We start from the raw sequence: 6,632 nt of genomic DNA on the forward strand, positions 1-6,632 counted from the left end.
CCTGTTGTCTGCACTGGCCATGTGTTGCATGAGCATGTGCCTCTACGTGTGTAATTGATTCTCTCTGTGCCTCACTTTCCTTATCTGTTAAATGGGAGTTACAATATTATCACCTCCACAAAGTTATGGAAATTAAATCACAGGTGCGGATTGTGCCTGGCAGGCAGCAAGCACTCAGTGAGTGTTAGCTATCTGCTATTAACTATTATTTTGCTATGGAGATGGGTGGGGACCATGTAAAAATGCAAGGCTTTAAAAGTAGACAACAACCCTCTCACTTGGGGTTCACACCTGATGTGTCACGAGATGGGCTTTGGACCTTCCAGATCTGAGCCACCTTTGGGAGGGTCGCCTGAAGGGAAGCTAGGCACTCCTGCTCAGCATGATTGGCAAGGTCCTTATGCCAGCACTAGTGCCCAGAAGGTGCAAGCAGTTCCAGCCATTGCCATATATGGTGTCTAGACTACTGACCTATCAGGGCAATGTCTAGGGTACCAGGGGTTGCAAGAGAACCAGCTTTTTTTTTTTGTATTTTTAGTAGAGATGAGGTTTCACCTTGTTGGACAGGCTGGTCTTGAACTCTTGACCTCTGGTAATCTGCCTGCCTTAGCCTCCCAAAATGCTGGGATTACAGGTGTCAGCCACCACGCCCGGCCTTTAATACTAACTTCATTTGGTGCTACCGAAGCCCTACCAAGCCTTGACTTGGCCCTTCTCCACCGGTCTTACCCCTGTGCCTGCACATCTAGAAGGCTCACATGCACAAGTTCAATGATACAACAGTGCAGAAAGCTGCAGTAGGTATGCCATTTCTCCATTGCCCTACTTGCTCCTTTCTGTTACCCCATCTCCAATCACCCCAGGCTCCACTGCCCACTCCCAGTCTCCTTTCCACCTTGAGAACCCAGGGAGGGCATCTAACCTACTCCCCAATCTGTGAGTAGGACCTCCACCTCAAGAAGCACCCGAGATTTCTCTAGCCAACCTCACAGATGCACCCCAGGTATACTGCTGCCCAGCACAAGCTCAAGGCCTCTCACTCCCACACCTCCCAGTTTTGCTGACATGACCTCACTCTCAACTCCTCGGGCTCAGGATTAAGTGAGGAAATATAAGGAAGACATTAGCACTATTCTCAAATCTTTCCCTCCCTCCACATAACTATAGACAACCAGAACCAAGGATCAGCAGGAGATACATGGAAGAACAAAAGGATTTTAGTACAATGATGACAATAGTAATAATCGCAACTAATAGTGACTTTTAAAAAAGAGAGGGCCGGGTGCGGTGGCTCACGCCTGTAATCCCAGCACTTTGGGAGGCCGAGGAAGGTGGATCATGAGGTCAAGAGATCGAGACCATCCTGGCCAACAAGGTGAAACCCCGTCTCTACTAAAAATACAAAAATTAGCTGTGTGTGGTAGCGCACACCTGTAGTCCCAGCTACTCGGGAGGCTGAGGCAGGAGAATCGCTTGAACCCGGGAGGTAGAGGTTGCAGTTAGCTGAGATCGTGCCACTGGACTCCAGCCTGGCAACAGAGTGAGACTCCGACTCAAAAAAAAAAAAAAAAGATAGGAGATGGGATCTCAGCTGGGCACAGTCCTCATGCCTGTAATTCCAGCACTTTGGGAGGCCAAGGTGTGCGGATCACTTGAGGACAGGAGTTCAAGACCAGCCTGGCCAACAAGATGAAACCCTGTTTCTACTAAAAATACAAAAATTAGCTTGGAGTGGTAGCACATGCCTGTAATCCCAGCTGCTTGGGAGGCTGAGGCAGATATTTGATTGAATCTGGGAGGCGGAGTCTGTAGTGAGCCAATATTGTACTACTGCACTCCAACCTGGGAGACAGAGTGAAACTCCACCTCAAAAAAAAAAAAAAAAGGAAATAGAGTCTCATTATGTTGCCCAGGCTGGACTCGAACACCTGGGCTCAAGCAATCCTCCCTCCTCAGCATCCCAAGTAACTGGGAATATTGGCAGAAACCACTCCATGAGCATATAGCAGATCTTTTGATTGCCCACTATGTGCTAGGTACGGATTATGTATTTATCCTTTTACGTATATTTACTAGTTTACATATAAGTAATTTCACATGTATTTGTATGTGTGTATATAGATGTATAGATAAACACACCTCACATTATCTCAATAATGTCAGTATGGCTCGCCTAACCAGTTGAAGATTTTAAGAACAAAAACTGAGGTTTCCGGAACAAGGAATTCTGCTTTAAGACCTTAGCACCAAGATTTGAGACATGCTAGCCCCACCCAATCACACAGACAATTTTTTGACACGGATCTCTTATTAATATTACATATCTCTCACTGGCTCTGTTTCTTTGGAGAACCCTGATAGACACAGGAGAACTCTGGAGATGGACCATTCACAGGAGCAGCAGGAGGAGGAAGAGAGACACAATAGTCCCTAAGCTAAACATGGTTCTGGGAGGCTGTGATGTGGAAAAAAATTAGGAGAACCAGGTCTAGGACCCAGAAAGGGCAAGACCAGCCCAAGTTCCCAGCAGGAGCAGAAGAGCACCCAGTTTCCCAGGAATCCTAGAGAAGGGACAAGGCGGGCAGTTCTGGCATCTTCTTAGCAGAGCCACTGCTCTCAGATGAAGGCAGCATGGTGATGTCATGCTGGTTTTTCGGGTACTGAACTCTTCCTGGAATTCTCCTGAGGAATTCTGAATGCATCAGTCCTGAGGGCCAGAAAGCAACACTGAAGGTACCTTATGGAGGAGACAGAAGGACAGAAAGCAACGCACTGTGAGTCCCCGCTCCAAGCCAGTCTTGTCCCTGGGCTCCAGTATTACTCTGGCCTACATTTTCCCCACCTTTTCCACCTGGACAGCTTCTGTTCAACCTTTAAAATTTGACTCAAGAGGTGCCTCTCCAGCTTTTCGAACTTTGCTTACCAATCCTGGGCCCCCAGGGCAGATGGTGATGATGGCCAGGGTCCTGTGCACTGTGCACAAAGTGCTGCTTAGGAAGTACTTCTGAGCATGAGACAGCTCCATCAAAGGACACTCCAATGTGGACAACCAGCAGGAGGCCACTGGACCCTTCCATCTAAGGAAATGCTAATAAATAACCAAAGTGAGCAGCTCATAGGAGCTAGAACACTGCCTGAAGTCACCCTCAAAACTCCTGGGCTAGAAATAAAAGGAATCTGCTGATGAAGTCAGCACAGGAGGGTGAAACGAGCCCAGGCACAGCCCAAGCTCATGTGCCTGAGGACAAGGGGGCAGAAGAGCACGCAGGGTAGAGGGCACCTGGGGCCAGAACACAAGGAGAAGCTATAACTTCTTATTAGGAAACGGGATGGCTCCTGAGGCTCGTGGCAGGCAGTGGCTGTGCTTACAATAGCACCTCAGTGCCCAGTGGGAGCCACACCTCGAGGCATCCTCAGGTTCACATACAGAAGGCCCTCGGGGCTGAGATGCTTCCTCTGACACCCACGACCCTATTGCCCAGAACAGCATCTGCTGGGGAAGTGAGGACCGTACACTCAACCAACGCGGACACTCTCGCATTTGTTAAAAATAATCCTCTGGAATGAACATACCAAAGTAATAGTGGTGCTCACCTGCTTGGGTAGGAGAGAACGGGGAATGGAGCTGAGCGGGGGACGTCACTGTGCACCTTGTCAAACTTCAAAATGTTTAACCGACATGAGCGTGTCACTTACTGTTTTAAAATAAGTTTAACATAGAAGCTTCTGAGCTGGAAGTCAGAGGAGAAGGAGTGTGCGGGTAGGGGTGCTGGTGCCTGGCAAGAAGCAAGAAGGCACTGTGAAGTGAGCTGCAGGGAGTGAGGTGGTCGGCTGCCCACTGACCTCAGGAGCACAACTGACCAGTCCTGAAGCTCAGGCGGAAGCAGAACAGCCATGACCCACAACTGAGGCTGCAGAAACACTCTGGATAAGCAAAAAGGGAGATGAGATATGGAGAACAAAAGATTTTCTACGATGCAAGGAATTCATGCCAGAGGATTTTATTTCCTAATCCCTCCATTTCAACTCTGGTTCACAATTGAATTCAGTTTAGGTTTAAGCACAGATTTGTTAGTAAGAATTTCGAAGGAGATAATCAGTTTGTGATCATAAGAAAGCTTACTTGGGTAGATCTAAGTAACAGGGGAATTAAAAATCAACACCAAATTAGACTGTCATTTCCAAGGAAATGCAGCGGCAATCTTTTTCATTATTATTTCACCTTCATGACTTGAATAGAAAATGTTGTTTGAAATTTCTGAAAATGTTAAATGTTCAATTAGTTACACTGAAACAGGATTTCTCTCAGGCAATCTGTGAATGCTACAGATCAAGATGAAAAGCTCAAAAACACTGTACTTCATCCCAAGAGGGCTCTTTAAATGTAATCTCTATCCTTGGAAAACAAGCAGTGAAGGATCAAGGATCAGCCTCAGCAGAGAAACAGGACCCACCACGCTACCCCCTCTCCCCCCATGAAGGAGCACACAAGGAGGGCTGCCCACAACCTGGAGATTAAAGTCCAGAGGGACATAGTGGCCAGAGAGAGCTGTGCTGTGCAGTGGACAGCCCTCTGCTGAGCCTGCAGCACCTGACTTCTGCAAGGCACCAGAAGCTCCTGGAAGGGCATGACCTTGCTCAGGTCATGGAGTCAAGTTCTCTAAGGCTCTGTTCTCTGCCCGAGGGAAGAGATGCAAGCAGGACACGAGAAAGGGCCCAAGGAAGCATGTACACCTGATCTCACGTGGACAGTCATGGCTGGAGTTACATACCAAGCTTTGCTTTCCACACTAGTGCCAGGCAGAAAAGAACAGATAAGCAGGGGCATAGATGTGGCAGAAGACCAGGTGGGGCACCTGGCCATAACTTTTGAACCTGCCCAAAGTTATAGTAAGCATCGAAAAACCACTTAGAAGTGGCTACTGTTCATAGTAAAAAGACACTATGTACACAAATAGTTAGAAAAATCAGAAATAATAATGTGTAAACAGAGCTTAAAACTGTAATACTTCAAGGCCTTTGGACTCCTAGTTTACCTGACCCATGTGAGGTAGATGAAATGGCTCAGAGCACTCACAATGACTTCACCTGGCGTTCTGCAAGCCAATTCTTCTTAGGAAAGGTAGGGTTGTCCACAGGCTGATCTTTTACCAATATTATAACAGAGTGCAATACAGTTTTGTCGTGCAAATCATCACAGCTTGATACCAACGCAGTCTTACAATGGGTGAGGCACTGCATATCAGTGCTTCCAACATGTGTGTCCTTTCGATCTGGCAATTCTCTCTAAGGATTGACCTGAGGAAGCAAGCAAGAGCACAAACACATGCATCAACAGATACAGCAGTGTCACAATCAGGTCTAAAATGAAAATTCTGCAAATTACAGGATCATTGACGAGCTGTGACTTTAACCTCTCCACCTCACTTCCTCCTCAAGGAAAAGAAAAATATCAACTCCTCAAGATCTCTTACATAAGATTCATTGACACCGAAGATATCCACTTTGAATGAGCTGTGCACTGAGGCCCACGGTGGATCCTTCTTTCATTTTAAATAGCATTGCTGTTGCTGGTCACACAAGACCCTCCTGAAAGAGTCCACAGTATTGGTGAGCTATTTATTATCATTCAGGTGAAGGAAAACAAGTGATCTTTTCTTCTTTACATTTCTCCTCATTTTCTGAACTTTTGCAAATAGTATATATAACTCTATTAGAAAGAAGAATAAACAAAGCTACGGGTGTGCATCTGCAGGTGTCTTCTAAATGTTACAAGGCCCCAGCATCACCCATGAAGGTTCCCAGATTACGCCTGTAATCCTACTACTTTGGGAGGCAGGTGGATAGCTTGAGTTCAGAAGTTCGAGACCAGCCTGGGCAACATGGCAAAACTCCATCTCTACCAAAAATACAAAAATTAGCCCGGCAGGGTGGCACATGCCTATGATCCCAGCTAGTCAGGAGACTGAGATGGGAGGATTGTTTGAGCCCAGATGAGCGAGGCTGCAGGGAGCCAAGACTATCCCTGTACTCCAGCCTGGGTGACAGAGTAAGATTTTATCTCAAAAAAAAAAAAAAAAGACTTCTCTGTTGCCTTCAATTAGATGAACCTGCAGAAAATAACAATAATAAATACAATATCTAGAAGAATTATAAAGCAAAAGTTTTTACCAAAATTATCCTTGTTAGAGGATTCTACAAAATAACATCATAAAAAGACAAAAAGGCCACTGTCAGGCAGAGGACTCCAGCAACAACCTAGGTCTTTGGAGCAATGCTGAAGCTGTGGTTACTTCCAGTGACCAAAATGCCAGTCTTCTAAGAAGCAGTTATGACTTAGAGAACTCATGTGATTATTAAATATCAAAAAGGCTTTCATGACAGAGGAAAATGCTCACAATAGAATGTTACATGAAAGGTACATTTAATTATCACATTGAATATAAACACCTAGGTCAACATCTCAAGAAGGAATCTTACCAGAACTATCAGCCTCATCCTGTTTCTCCAAGAAAGCCAGTGGAGACCTTCCATTCTGTCCCTATTCTAAGGGAAATGTCAGTTCCCAGGGGCAGGGCTCTTCCATGGATCCGCAACTCAAGAGGAAGCCTCAGAGGCGCAGGCTCTGGGAG

The sequence above is a fragment of the Piliocolobus tephrosceles genome, chromosome 2 (assembly GCF_002776525.5).
Source record: "Piliocolobus tephrosceles isolate RC106 chromosome 2, ASM277652v3, whole genome shotgun sequence".
NCBI lineage: Eukaryota > Metazoa > Chordata > Mammalia > Primates > Cercopithecidae > Piliocolobus > Piliocolobus tephrosceles.